General features: G+C 43.5%; 1 protein-coding gene and 1 long non-coding RNA gene across 9 annotated transcripts in view; both read right to left on the bottom strand.

Annotated features, from left to right (window-relative positions):
- LOC105837990 (fat-like cadherin-related tumor suppressor homolog) overlaps positions 1 to 15,859 on the bottom strand; it is a 343,441-nt gene that overhangs the window by 152,872 nt on the left and 174,710 nt on the right. The gene's annotated exons all lie outside the window — the stretch shown is intronic.
- Positions 1 to 15,859, bottom strand: part of LOC118644577 — a 94,628-nt gene that overhangs the window by 39,027 nt on the left and 39,742 nt on the right. The window contains exon 2 of the long non-coding RNA XR_004962341.1: positions 7,326 to 7,376. This is a non-coding gene — a long non-coding RNA (uncharacterized LOC118644577). The remainder of the gene's footprint in view (positions 1 to 7,325; positions 7,377 to 15,859) is intronic.

Below are 15,859 nucleotides of genomic sequence, written 5' to 3'. Positions count from 1 at the left end.
TTTATTTACTTCATCCTGGTGTGCTCCATCGCACTTGGATGCGACACTACACTTATCTCTCGAAGAAACACAGAGGTTGGTTCCATTATGATCACGATGGCGTCGCATTCATACAACCGTGGAAATGCAACAGCGGGGTGATTGCTCGACGCACAAGTCGAGCTTTCCTACGTCTCTCTCTCTCTCTCTCTCTTTCTCTCACGAGTGTCTCCTTGTTGCGGAAACGGCAGCTTTTGCTCGATACGCTTTCCTCTTCCCCTGGGAACGACGATTGTGGTACCAAACGCGAATCAAACCGAATCTCTACTCCGTTCTCCTCCCGTTCCTCTCGTTGTCTTCTCCCCACGATGGCGATTCCTTCCGCGCCGATAAATATTTGCACACGGAATTGATACCCTTGTGCGCGACAGGGTGCTCACGACACGTCATACAGTAGCGATAATATAGTGGAAGAGACCTTTATATTGCCACGATGTGATTCTGTCAGTAGCGCGCAGCAAAGAGGAAAGGAGAAATTGAAGACGACGGGGCAACGCGAATAGAAATCTTCAGTTGAAAGAGAGTTTGTTTCTCCTTTGATATGCACATTCGCCGCCGGCGATAATAACGTGACTATGTAAATGGAAGGCCGTAACAGTGCAAAGGTATCACACCTCGATATCTGACCTCGTTTCCTTAAAGTGTCACCGTGCCGATAGTTTCCGCGAAACGCGGAACATTGAACATCGAACGCCGAAGCTATCTCTCGTTCTGAAAAGAAGAAACAGAGGGGAAAACACGGACCCCCCCCGTAAGCACCTTAAATAATGCATTGCTTATATAAGAGAAGAGAGCTACATGCGTAAGAAAATAATTTACATAATCCCGGCATAAACCGAGGTTATCGTAAGTTGTTTACACCCAACTCTGTTACGGAATACATTATCTTTCTATACTCGTCATGCTCTCACTTCCATCCTCACGTTGCTCCTCATCGCATTCTCATCGGCACGAGTAGCGATCTTTCTCCGGTCGAATGGTCCATAAAACGGATAATCCAAAAAGAGAGCCCTTCGCTGTGTTCTCTCTGGGTCTCTGGGTCAATCACCGGGCATGAAATTTATTATTTACACCGGGGCAAAGATAGCCGGCAGTCTTTCTCGACATAAACAGGTTAAGTAATGTGCCCGGCGCGTTACAGCTCAAGCACAGCTGAATTATTTATCAGCGTACCAGAATAGAAGTTGGCGAAAGATTTAGCCTGTTGAAATTTATGAAACTTCCCCCCATAATAACTAGTTCTAGAGCTACCTCGCGCGCATCCACGCCGTGTTAAATGTCAAGAGATTACGGCAGGCGAATCCGGCGGCGGTGGAATAATTTATGAAATACTTGCAGCGATATTGGGATACGGATCGCTTATTCTCAAATATTAAGATTTCGACGTGAAACACATATCCACACGCGCATGCATGTTTTGAATGTTAAAATTCCCAAACGCTACCCTTCGGAAAATATTCACAGTCCGAAGAAATAAAATATATTACAATCTATAAAACCCAAACATGTATACAATTGTTTTAAATATTGCAAATATCTATTTCTCACTCGAAATTGTAAATTTATCGAGTGAAGTTATAAAATTTATTGCTAAACTAGGTCGAAGGGAAATGTGCCTTCATATGAATTAAGCATTAAAGCATCCGGCGCGATGGCGAGGATTTATTTATAGACAAGTTACATCTGACTGTCATTATATCATTCGTTTTCGTAAATAAATCGAAGCAATTAAACGTAAATATTCGTGAATCAACGAATTCGATTTAGTAGTGATTATCCTTAAGCTCATAAGAGAACTGCTCGCACATCTCAATGATCATCCCCCTCTCAGATATATCCTTAGATAACCTCGAAGGTTTGGTTTGCTTAATTATTTTACCGTCGGCGGTAATAAGCAGCTTAAAGGGATCGGGCTCAGTACGATTCGCGTAATGACGTCAATATTCGCGCGATTTATCAACGATACGGAACGGTTGGGTGAAATCGCCCTCGCCGCGTTTATTCAGGTTACGGGGTAAGGAGGGACACCGCCGCGGCGATTCAAGGCGCGCCGCGGAGCGAGGGACGAAACGTGAAAACCAGTCCTACGCGGAATTCCAAATACAGCGGGATTGTAGGAATCGGAAAGAGAAAACGATCGGGAACGACAGTGCGTAGACGCACGGTCGCGTACGGCCCACGCACGCACGCACGCACGCACACACACACACCTCGCTTTATCGATTCATTCACTATTCCCTCTCGGCCGCGCGTCCGCTTCGCTCCGCTTCACGTCCTGGCGAGTCTGCGAGCCTCCGCGTAGCGATAATTTATTCGATACGTGCGAGGAAAACCGCACCCTGTTCGCATCGGGTTATTAACCGAGGCGAGCGACACTGACGGCCACGAGCGTCGCCTCGTAACGTTCAACACTTTGCGTACGTCCCTCCCGTCGAACGAGATTACTTTGCGTTCGCGGAATATTAAAAAAAAAAAAAAAAAAGAGGGGTTCTGAAAAATCTCGGCAGACGAGCGACAAAAAGAATAATTAATGAACGGGGGACTTGTCCCCGTGGATATTGAAATCACGCAGGTTGCAAATGCAACGCGCAGACACGCGCAATTTATTCACAATGCGCTCCCGCGGATTGCAGCGTCGCGGAAAGTATCGCTCGCGATTACGTGCGATTCAACTCGGAGTCGTTTTAATGCGGCTTAAGCCGCATCTCTCGGCACAGTGCTCGACGCGACATCACAGCGATACGGTCGTAACGGGCCAAAATCCCTTTGCGTGCAAGGTGTTTCAACGCGATCCGTCGCGCCGGTACTTCGTAGCGGTGACTCCCCTTGGAAGGGAAGCTGCGAGATGATGCGATATGCAAATTTCACCGGGGAGGCTCCATGGCGGAAAGTTCTGATTATGTTGGCAAAGGTTGAAGACCGATTATTGGAAGGTCTCTCCTCGAAATAGAAGAGATACGTATCTGTATGCTAACATATATAAAGCCATAAAATAATGGATCGGAAAATTCGATGAAAAAATAAATGCTTTCACAAAAAGAACATTCCTTTTACCTATTATCTGTACAAGAAAGTATTCGCTCGTGTACAGATGGATTTCTTGACAGATCGCTAATTCTACAAAAATAAACATTATGTAAAACCAATACATTCCTGATTTAACAATCATTGTTTTATATAAGAAATTATATTCTTGCTTAAATATAATTCAAATATAATCTTCTTTAAAGAATTTGATAATTTTACATTTCAGAAAAAACATTGTTCAGAAAAAATTTTTATTTCAGCATTATAACAGTAACTAAAGCGCTAAAGAGCACAAACGATTATATGTTAAATTGTTGAGATAATAATAGTATAAAAAAATTTTAATTCTTAATTTAAACACATTGTTATGTGTCTATGAAATATTTTTTTCCTTTTAACTCATGAAAATTACTGTTAAATAATAAGAATATGAGAGAGAATATTTTTTTAAAATAAAATTATACAAAATTTTACCATGTAACCAAATATCTGTTTAATATATAACGCTACATAATCCTAATTTCAATATTTAATATTGTAAAAATAAAGATAATATTCTGAAAACAAAAAATATTATTTTTTCTATAAATACTTCTTTGTAATTTTAGTGAAAATTTTGCGAAAAATCGTGGGTTGTGTATTAAAATTTTGAAAATATATTTTTAACTTTTTCTACATTTATTTCTTATTTTCGATACACTAACCTAAGCGTGAAACGACGAAATATCTCGGAGTGACGCATTTCAAGCATCGAAAATCCGAATTGCCGTGGAAACGACACGCATGCCCGTTACCGCTTCGGTACATTTGGTCGCCTCATGGAGGTGCTACTCATTAGTGTAAAAGGTGGTCGTCGCGCTTCCGGCTAAACTAAGAGATAACTCGACAATCTCGACGTCGCCGGCACAGCCATTAACTGTCGACGGAAGGCGAGCGTTAGCGGCGTTTCTAATTAATTTTAACACTTTCGTGGCACAATAAAAGTCTCTGTCAGGCAAATAAGATTAAGCGTTGGAACGTTGAGAGACTAATAGAGGCTATCAAAAGCATCTCCACTATTTTCTTGGACATAAGAGAAAGAGAGGGAGAGAGATCATTCTTACGCGACTCTCACATACTCGTAAAAATTCTTCTCGTCTCTGACTCTTTTTTTTAATCCCTCGCTCAAAGGTTGGACGTGCCAGACATGGAGAATATTTTGCACGTAAACGAGGCGCGGAGGGACGGTTGTTATTATGCGGAAGTAATTGATTATCTGCGATGCACGATGCGTGCGAAATCGATCTTGAAGCGTGGCTCGTTCGTACCATAAATTGCATCGATAGGCGCCGCAATTGCACGAGGGATTTTGAGGAAGACTCGGCCTTTTTTTGGCGAAACACCGTTTATCGGACATCGTAGCGGCGCGGCGGAGTTTTTACCCTCTCCATTATAAGTGCTGCTTCTCGCAATATCTAATTAATCGATTCTTATATCTGCGTCAATATATAGAATCGCATAAACTAGGTATCGTTACACTTGTCTGACAATTTATGAGCTTAATAACCATTATAGAACGGGACGGCACTAGATTATCTGATGTAACGGTGATTTGTCAATATTTCGTGATAATCTACGATATATCCACGTCTTCCCTTGGAAGCTATATTAATATGTGAGATTAGCGTTGCGAGAATTATTAACGAAATCTGTTTTGTTACCGAAATAACCCGCCCACGTCTATGTTACAAACGTGGTACGCACTTTATGAGATTAAGTAATGCCGTTAATGACGTAGGGATTAAGTAATACTGCTACGATGTTAATGTTAAACGATAACGAATGTTTGTCGATCGATACGGGGAATGAGTTTTAGGGATAAATTGTCAATCCAGAATTATGCGGAAGTGTGAACGTTTCACGACAAAACTTGTGTAACGATACACGATAAAATCAGCCATCGAGAAGCAAATGTCGCTCGATCGAAAACAAATTCATAAACAAAGGTACAGATTAAATTTTTCACCGAGTTTTGGCGCGGCCGGACAAATGCAAATACGTTCGTTGTACAACTGCTATGAAATACTACTGAAACGCCGCGTTTCAATCAAATTGATTTCGCAAGCATAAAGCAAAGTCCGTGCTTTTGTCGTGTGTTGTTTCAATTCTGGATATGCTTTCAACATTTTCGGAATGAACGTATCGGGAATGGAAGGGGAAGCGACATAAAAAAAAAAAAACGCGGTGGGTTTTTTTTTGTTTGCGGTGTTTCCCGGACAGAATTTGTTATAAATCATCCGCGAGGATTTCGATAATTGTTCCCGCGCGAATACACGTCGCAGGTGGAATTAGGTCGACTAATACGTATTTAGAACTTTGAGAAATTCCGCAAATTTAGTTATAGGATAAGCACCTCGCTTACAGTCGAGCTGTTGCGCGATCGCCTATCGCATTACAAGCAGCGATCGAGTAAAACAAGCTTTCACTAACATAATGAAAGTTGTGTATGGCTCATGCTTGCGTTCGTTAATCGGTATAACATAATCTCGAAGAAAAACAAATGGTAAAATTGATCAGGCTGGTGATATCGGAAAGAAAATATAACCGCGAGAAGACTAAGATATCAGAACCGAATAAGGACCAACACTAAATAAGACTCATTTTTTCAATTCTCTATTTGCTATAACTATAAAAAGATGTGTCACAGAAAATAGTAAAGAAGAACCGGGAAAGTAAAACCAGAATAATTTTCAATCTCTCTCTCTCTCTCTCTCTCTCTCTCTCTAGAGTTTTAAAAAAATACATTAGGTGGGCTGTGTATTCGGGTCGGATAATATTTCGCAATAAAATGCAAACGCAAATGAATAAACGACAACCTATTTCCCAAAAAATACACAGATGTTTTATCAGATATCTTCAGAGCGCAGTCGTAAGCTCTGAAATAAATGAATAAATGAATGAAACCAAAATGCAATCCGTGCCGTTCCCAAGCTACCAATTTAATTTAAAGGTTGAACGTGCAGATAAAGAACGAAACTGCCGGCTGTTGCTTCTGATTTGAAGCAACGAGTATACAACCGGCCACACGGTAAGTGCTTTCAGCAATCTGTATCCCAACCATGGATTTCCATACAATATGGTTAGCTCGTCGTCTAGCGAAGCTATCGGTAAATAACAACGACAACGACGACGACGACGACGACGACGACGACGACGGCGGCGGCGGCGACGACAGCGACGGACGCTCGTTCTAATTCCGCGCGCAACGTTGCACCGCGCATAATAAACACATGGCACGCATCACACTTTATCGGCTCCCGTATATGGATTATGTCAGCATCCTCCGTGGTATTACCAACACGATCCTCTGATACAACTGTCCGTCGGACTGTTCAGTCTGTCCATTCGGACGTGTAACAGTTACTATTGAAATGCCGTCCTCTATGCGAAATCAAACGCGAATTGCCTTAGAAATAAGCACGCACGGGAATTCCCCGACAAAGCCCAGAGGCATTTTCGATCGATATGAACATACTACGTAATACCATACCGTACTGCAAAAATATTTCCTCGATTAGTTGATTACATGATCGATTCACTTTCGATCTACTTTTTACATTTTTTATCAAAATCATAATGGAATTTTTTAGTACTATCATTAACTGTATTTCCCGTTCCATTACACTAATTGTCGACAATAATAAAGAAAGGAGCGTCCTGTTATACGCACTTAAATAAACCCATCGCAACGTCGATGTTCTTTATAAATATTCATTTGCAGCTTCAGCGGATTTGGGATATTCAAATATCAAATGTCGCGAGTTCTTTCGATAAATTATGCAACACCGATCTGCACACATTGGCATAATAAAAATAGCGTTGTCGAAAATGGCGACCATGCAAATTATGTTGTCGTTGTATCTTTTTACCGGGTTTCATCCATAATTGATTGTGGGACGCACGAATTTTGCGCATAAACAATAACTGGGGCGCAAGGTGTTTTCGCACGGCGGCAAGGAAGACTTCCACTAGAGCTAGACAGCAGCATTCGTCATTCTGCATTTTCTACGCCCGCAATTTAAATTGTTGATTGAAGCATTAAGTTATGCGCGAATTACTCAGGGGCAGCGTAACTCCATCGCCGGCGGTCGACAAGATTCAAATTTCAAGTATTAATATTTTTAGCGAAATTAGTGACCGTATAGACATATTTCTTCCATTCTTTCTTGCATAATTTTTTCAAGAATTCGTTATTTAGAGATTTACTTAAAATTACTCACTGATTGATGTCGCGTCAAGTTTCGCTGCATCACACGGCCATAATCGCTTACCTGAAACAAATCGAAATAAATACAATTAATACTTTCAGATAATTTCTCAAATAATCTCGTACAGATTTGTCAAATTGTTTTACATACGGAAAACAAACGCTACCTGATCGTTCGGAACCTTCATTCAAATTATCGTTTGATAAAATAAGTCGAACAATATTATTTAACAAGAACGCGATAAGCGCAAAAGAAAATCGAAGTGAAGTGAAGTACTAGTGACAGACTTGTCACTCTCTGTAGTCTGGGTGTACCTCTTTGAATACGAGTATCGGCATCGAGGATGGGACTTCCCGCCGCTCGGTCGTCCTCGTCTCTTCCTGTCGAGACGACGGGATCGATCGAGAGATGAAGAAGCAAGTCGACACTTCGCGGGGAAACGCGCTCGAGCGGCCGACCTGTCGTCCCGCTTCGCGCCTCCGCGTCCCCACCCTCTCACCCCCTTCCCACTCGAACGTGCCAAATAAATACAACGAGAGATCGCGCGGGACCGGTTCGACCGGACGCGACAGTGCATTGAATGGGCCATTCACTAACTTTGACGTTTCCACCCACGTAAGTTTCCAGACGTTTTACGAGGTCGTGGACCGCCGCGCCGTACGCGAGCCGGGGCCCCGCAAGGCCCCCCCCCTCCCAACCTTAACCGCTCCCACCGCCCGTTTGTTTCAGGCTACGACGGCCAGTCGTCGTCGCGGATTTGGCCCCTAAGTGGAATCGAGATTCGGTGCTGGAGGGCTTTCCGAAAGTCGCCTCGAGCTATTTGTAATACGTTTGAGCGGGTAACTCTGCTTCTCCAGTGGGAGAACTTCCGAGGGAACTTGTGCGAAGTGCCTTATACGATACGTCGAAGATTTCCACGATTTATCGTTCCACATCGCCTCGGATTAGCATATATCCGGGGCAGATTTGACGGAAACTTGACGTAGAAATGACATTCCGCAGTGAATTGGCATAACATTAATTAATAATTAACGCGACAACCGACTCACGATTAATAAGTAAATTCTTAATGCAAAATTAATACATTAAGTATCTATTTTTAATACTCTTATTAATCTGATATCGACACGATAAACGGTAATATTAAGGTCTTTTAAAAGTATTTCCCCCAAAAATTTTAGAAAACAGCGTTTAGCCGTGCTGTTCAAATGTCAGTCATCAAAATGGACGTCGGTAGATGGACAGTGTAGCCTGACGTGACGGTGAAGAGACGAGGAGGTGCAGGCGCCGCGGACGTCGCGCAGCGACTTTAAAAGTTGTAATAAATTCCGGCGAGCGGTGCGCCTGACGTGAATTGTCGTACGGTACACAGGCCGAAGGGACGGGGTGGTAGGGGAGAGAGGTAAAGAGTCCATGGAAGCCGGTGCGCGTGTCGAGTCAGACAGCAGAAACGAAAGTAGAGCGAAGGATAGGGTAGATTCTCTGGAACAGGTTGCCGGAGATTTAGAGAGAAAGAGAGGAGCGGAGTAAAGAGGTGCTAGATGGGAAAAGGGGAGGGGGGGGAGACCCGTCTCGCGCCCTAGAGGTTGAATCCCTGACGCGGTGGGACCGCGGGGATCGGAGGAGTGCAACGCCAGACTTCTGGTTGCATGCGTCAAGTGCATACTTCAAGTCGCCCTAGGGCTATACAGCGTCTATCCACTATCCAGACCTGGCTGTCTCACTCGTTCGCTCCCTTCCTCCCTCGCTCTTCCAACGCTCGCCATCGCTCCTTCGTTCACCCTTCTCTTCTCTCTCTCTCTCTCCCTTAACTCGGAGTTAGGGTAGCTTAATTCTCGGATACGCGACGACGTATAGGCGTATAACCTCCCTCCTCTTTCCCCTCGGCCGGCAGAGAGGCCGTAGCAATTTCGCCGGCGAAATTAAGGAAATTTTCTGTAACGAGCCCCGAAACGGCGGAACATCTTTCACAACCTGGCTGGCTGGCTGGCTGTCCGCGAATTACGACGGCGGAGAACGCCGCCGCCGTGGCGCGCATATTTCTTAGCGCACGCGAGAAAACTCGCTCCCTCTCTCCTCCCCCCAGCGACGTTGAGTGACTCTACCTTGTGGCTTCCACCTCATCGCCGTTATAACGCATAAATTGGAATAGTTAGCGGTTGAGGATGTTGACTGACACTCGCTCGATGGAATATTCCAGCGAAACGCGAAGAATAACAATTACGTAAGTCTATTAACGTCAACACGGTGGAGAACTTTAACTTGTACTTTGAATCCGCGCGCGTCTTTGCGCGAGTTGCAAGTCACGGTTGAACGAGAGCCGCCGAAAAACATATCCGTCAAGCGTCTCTCCTGTCGTACGATTTAAAATGCATTCAAGTCATTCGCATACCCGGTTTTCCGTCCGAGCGTCGATTTCCGCGCGACACGTCCTTACCTCGCGACTATCTTGAATTTCAGATGCTATTTACCAAAACTGTGTATACATCTTTATTGCATGACAGTTTCCCTGGATCGTAAAGTCTTGTCCGTGCGGGGGTTATATTAGTTACGCCCGGATATCCGATACGCCGCAATAACATTATGTCGCTCGTGACGTGCTGGCCGGGAAGTGCCGGTTTTCCATCAAGAAATATCGGATTTCACAGGTTTATACGGAGCGCGCGTTTCGCTCCGCGCCCAGGATGAGGTTCGCGATCGTCGTGTCCCGGTGTACTTACCACTATAGCCGCGTAATTACGCCAGACGCACGGTATAAACTATCTCTAAATTGCATCCGGGACTCGATGTAGGGGTGAGAGAGAGAGAGAGAGAGAGAGAGAGAGAGAGAGATACGCGAAATTTTTATAATTTCGCTGCAATGATGAACGACTGACAAATTATTCTGCTCATAATTTAAGGATATATGTATCACATTTTAAATTTGTGGTATCATAATTTTTAATACCACAATATTAAAGTATTACCGCAAATTAAAAGTTTCATAGATTGTTCTATTATTACGTTTGAGTATTTATATAAAATTTGAGCACAATTCTTTTTAGATTTAAAAGCTATTTAATAAAGCTCTAATAAATATTCGTGCAAAGATTTCTTTGACTCCACATATATTCATTTACGAGTTATTAACCTAATTATATAGAATAATATTGAAGTTAAATCAAGATTGAATAAATCTGTATAAATCTTTACAAGCCAAATTAATGATTATAATTCTTTGTCGTTACGATTAGATAAAAAAGTAATTCTAAAAAGCCTTCAATTTTTAAACATTTTTCGATAACTTGCAGCTGGTATTGTAGACCCAAGACATTCTTAATTTCAGATTCTATTGTAATTTCTTATAAATTTGTATGAATTAAAATAAGATCAAGATAGTTGATAGATCTTAATCCGTTATCAATTTAAAATATTAATGGATGCATTTAAGATGCGTATTGTAGTTTCTTCTAATAAAAAGTAAATAAATTCTATTCTACTCTGTTGTAATTTTCTTATGACATGGCTAATCAGAGAAATCCGACGTATGCATCGACGGGACAATGTAAAGGAAAAGAGTACGAGCAATCAATTAATCTCTCTCGAAAGCTATTAATCGCCGCGACGTGCGAAAGCGGCATTTTTCTCAAGATAATGAAATCCATCGCGTTCGATTAATTACAACTCTTTCTTTCGTGTTCCAAGCCGGGGAAGACAGAGCCTGTAGAAGTCTCGCTAACAAATAGGGGACAACTTCATCGTCGCGCTGTTAAGGACGAGTGGACGCTAATGAGTGTGGGCCGGCAACGGATCCCTCGGAATAGTATCGGACGAGGTCGCCTGGTCGCAGCCGGTGATTAGTCGTTAACGCTTATCATTAACCTCGAGGGTTAATTTCTGCATTAATTACTCGGTCTCGTCCGTTGGAAACTATCTTGGTCGCGCGTGGACGAAATACCACAGGTGTTCGTCCGGAGATGTTCGATGCTGCCGAATAAATCGCGAGTCGTGGTCAGTTGTGAAAATCAATCGACGTAAAATGCGTAAACATGCATTTGCTGATAATGCGCTCAATTTTCGAAATAGCTGTTCGTTTAAAATCGCTCGTAAATATTGCGACGTACTGTAACTTTGAAACACATTTTCACTGTAAAGAAAATTACTTGTAAAATTATAATAAAATTATAACGGATAATCATCGGATATTAAAGGTATATACTTACACATAAGAGTTAGAACAAAATTATTCTAATTTATAATAAACAATTCCTTTTACATGCGCCTAATTAAGAAATTTTTTTTTAAATGTATAATCCGAAATTTAGAAAATTGCAAAATGCAAAGAAAGAAAGTATGAATTTTACATCAAATGAGATTAAATTAACGCTACAAAAAATGGCTTCTCACAATAATAAATTATATTTGAGTTCGATAATAACAGTAAATTATCTAAAGAGAGAGAATTATGTCAATATGAATATTTTATAACGCGTAAACGCGCGCCATGGAATGTACACGACGTATTGAATTCCTGAAATTACATAATTATTTTTTTAACGAACACCGAGGCTGTTCATTATTGCATTCCCGATAGAATTGCGTGCTGCAGACGCTCCAGTAATCCACCCTCTTCCCATTGTACTTTCAGAGGGTCCTCGCACGGATCGATGAAAATGTTCAATCTAAAGCCACTCGCACATGTAGATTCAACTAGCGCGTATCGGCGTTACACAACTCCTATTAAATACGGCGCTTCGACGGTTAATAACAACAGTGGTGTAATTACTGCTCTTTAGACGCGGATCAATGTAGTCATTAACACGGGCAGGTAATACTTGTATCTATGCGTTGATTAGCGCAAAAGGGTAAGGACACCGTCGTGCATGAGATAGGATTATTAATGAGACTATCGATAAACGCCGCTTAATTGCTATTGGTTTTGTCCGCGTGCGCGATGTAGAATCATCGTACGATCGTACGTCAGGTGTTTGTACGTCAGGTGTCGGTGATAAACGCGCTGCCGTACGCGCCAAGGCGACACCTTGCGACAAATTTTACAGCATTCGCGTAACGTCTTTGAGATAATGTACCTGCCCATTAGATTAATTTAACGTAAAGCTCATTAGCTCATTTTATGGCGTTTTATTCGCTCGTTAATCATTGACGCTTTCGTCGCGCAAGAGAGGCTCTCCGTAATACAACTTCGTATCCAACACTTCGTGATTGAATGTGCCGAGATATTTCTCTCGAATAGAAGAATAGGTCTCCGTAAAAAAAAAAAAAACTTGGCAGTTTCATAATAGCTTATCGCTCACCCTAATAGCAGTGGAGAATTTATCGCCGTTACGCCCTATATTGATAGAGGAAAAACGGATATTAGAGAAGGAATGTGAAAAGGGAGAACGAGAGGCGTAAGAAGGCGACTGATTAGACGGTAAAAGCGACGGCGCCTCCATGTGTCCGTGTGTCTCGGTATAAATCTCTCGCTAGGTGGGAAATTTATGGCGCGCCCTTCCGACTACCTAAGTAATACATTTTCTACGTGTCCGCAGATACGACGCTCGATTAACAAACCCCGCGCGCCGGGGACCCGCCCATACCGAGCGGGGTTACGATATTAACGGCGGCGAATACGATTCATTTCACACCCACCCGCGCCCCCTCCGCCTTGCGAACGAAACACGTATCCGAGATCGAACGAGTGGGACGACGGACTCGATGAGCGCACAATGCCCGGTAGCCGCCACACATGCCGACATTATCTCGACCCCCGGTTGAAATATCGCGCGTACGGGCCGCACCAAGGAGGATAAGTCACGATACAGAATCTAATTTGCATCGGGCGACTTAGCCTCCGCGATCGGCGTGATCGACGATCCGCATTGTCTGCCATTAATTTCCACGTAGGAGTGCACATTATATTCGCTCCCGGACCCTTCGGGGTGCATTTACGGGAGGGGCAACTATTACGTATAACGCTTTTTTAACCTTAGAGACTTTTTATTTTTTAATCCTATATAAATCGTTTTTTTTTTACAATACCTGAATTAATAATATCCTAATGAAATATCCAGGTTCAAATTCATCCAGAATTCACGATCTTTAGTCATGAAAGATCGACTTAGAAGAGGAACCTACTCCAATAAACCTTGAGCTTTTATGACTCATCCATATCTTATTTATCCAAGTCTCTTTTCTAAATTTCTGATTTCACAATCGATCCTTGGTTCTATTTCAATAAACTTTTGTAACCTCGATTTTTTTCTTTCTTCGTAAGGTTCTCCCCCCATCAATAGATACTTCCAACATTAAAAACTTTACAAAATATTCGACCTCTATTATCCAAGTAAAAATTCCTCTCGATCGGGAACAGTAAGCTCTCAATCGACGATTGTAGCGAGCATATCTTCACCTCGTAACGCTCAAATAAAACTTGCAGGAGGACAGCTGTCAATTTCCTTGCATATAAAATTTCGAATATGATGCGCGCGTTGATGGATATATACGGGCACCTATGTACGGAAGGATGAAATGTGGAAATACTTTGAAGAAACACCTAGAGGTCATACCAGAGGCTATGCCGAGGCGACTTCGACAGATTTGACCCGAGCCTTAAAAAAGAAATCCCCAACGGCGTATCTGGTATCTGAGTTTCCACGTCGTTTGACGTTTCTACGGCAGATATAGAAGAGGGTATCAAAGGCGGGTAGCTCAAAGGACAAAAGTCCCTCGGTGCCTGGACCGGGGTTGCTGGAAAGAGAGAGAGAGAGAGAGAGAGAGAGAGTCGACGGGTCCGAGATCGAGATATCGCGCCGGAGAAAAGGAAGAAGGAGACGAGGTGAGAAGGGCTCCTCCTTTGCGGAGGACGTGCCGTCTCGGTATAAATTAAAAGTTCTTGCCATCGCGAAAAAGATCGTTAATCCGTCGTGTCACTATCCCGCGGTTTATTTTCACGGGTCTCTCGCGGGGCACTAAGTCACCGGAACTTAAGCTTTACATTTCCGTCGAGACGTCGTCCTTCCCCAAACTCCGTCTCACGCGCGCGCGCGCGCACCGATCCCCTTTTTCGCTATCGGCCGTCATAAGTTTCGCGGCTCCTCTTTTTCACCTCGTCCCTGCCTTGCTACTGGGGGGCTTCTTAATGCACTTCTCGCACGGGAAGTATATTAGGCGAATGTAAAACTCTGCCGGTGACGTTTACGACGAGCGGCGGTGCATCATCTATATAGTTAGAAGAAACTGGCTGGCCCATCGTGCTGACACATCCTCGCGCAAACGTCGATTTTTTTAATGAAGCGGCGAAAAGCGATCATATACAAGCGATAGCGCATTACGAACCGCTCCAAGGCGGCAAGACTGCTTTTTATTCGAGATAATTAGCTCTGTACTCCGTTGAAACTTCTTGGATGATATTACATTATGTAAATGCTTGCTTGTCTGGCACGCGGAGCTCGCCGGTTAGAGGAACGGTATGCATCAAAGTGTACGCAAACGATTTTGGAGCAAATGAAGCGGAACCGAGAAAAGAACAGCTTGTACGTGGATGGCGGATAGGTAATTAGCAATTCTTTGAGCGAGCAGCGGTCGAGCGAGCTTCACGGAGCGCGGATCGTCTATTCAGGTGGGTGGAGCCCAGGCCGTATTTGCTTACGATATACAAGTAGGTGTAATTAATCTCTCTTTCATACTCGGTTCTATCCAGGCGAAAAGAAAAGGCTAAGAGGCTCTTAAATCCACGTAGCTCGTGCGCCCAAGGTTCTCAAGATGAATAGCGGCGCGATACGTCGCTCCTAACATCTTCCGTGCTCTATTCTGCGTAATATTTCTCAAATTTTTGCACATTCATACGATAATCGCCGATGAATTATTCCGCGTACCGGCAGCAATAAAGTACCTTGCGTGAAAATATTTCACGGAAAACGTAACGCGCTGTCGCACGTCAGCGAAACATATCTCGAGCCGGTAGAAACTTCGCGAATCCTGTCAAGAAAGCCGGAGGAGGAGGAGGAGAAGGAGGAGCGCGGAAGACTCGCGAAATGCGAAATATGTGTAAAAATATCGAAGTCGGGATATCACGAGGAGGCGGCGAGGGGGAGGGGTACGCTCGAAGAAAGCAGTTCGGATACCGTTGACGGATATCGATAGCGTTGTGGGTAAGTCGCATAGGATCAGCCAGGATTGATCCTTGGCCGACACGCGGTTGCTCCATCCCTCCTTCCTCCTGTGCCGGAGGGAGGGGGAGGGGGGAGACCGTGAGCAACATATGAGATGTGGCTTGCATCGTGCGACGTTGAGCCCGAACATGCATCATGCAAAGCTTTCCGAGGTAAACTTCCCGAAGGATGTTAGTTGATATTGTCGCGCCAGGGGATCCCCCGACCCCGTTCTAATAGTAACGATTTTTCAATAACTTTTCGCGGGGAAGTACGCTAACGCTATCGTACGCGGTATAAATCTCTCTTGAGAGACGCCCGCAAAATGTTATGCGCTTATGTCGTAATTAATTGCATCGCAATTTTCCGAATAATACTTCCATCTCCGCGACTTTATATAGAAAACAAGTTACC

This window comes from Monomorium pharaonis, chromosome 1 (genome assembly GCF_013373865.1).
Source record: "Monomorium pharaonis isolate MP-MQ-018 chromosome 1, ASM1337386v2, whole genome shotgun sequence".
Taxonomy (NCBI): domain Eukaryota; kingdom Metazoa; phylum Arthropoda; class Insecta; order Hymenoptera; family Formicidae; genus Monomorium; species Monomorium pharaonis.
The sequence above is the reverse complement of the archived record's forward strand: the minus strand, read 5'-3'. Positions and strand labels throughout refer to the sequence as shown.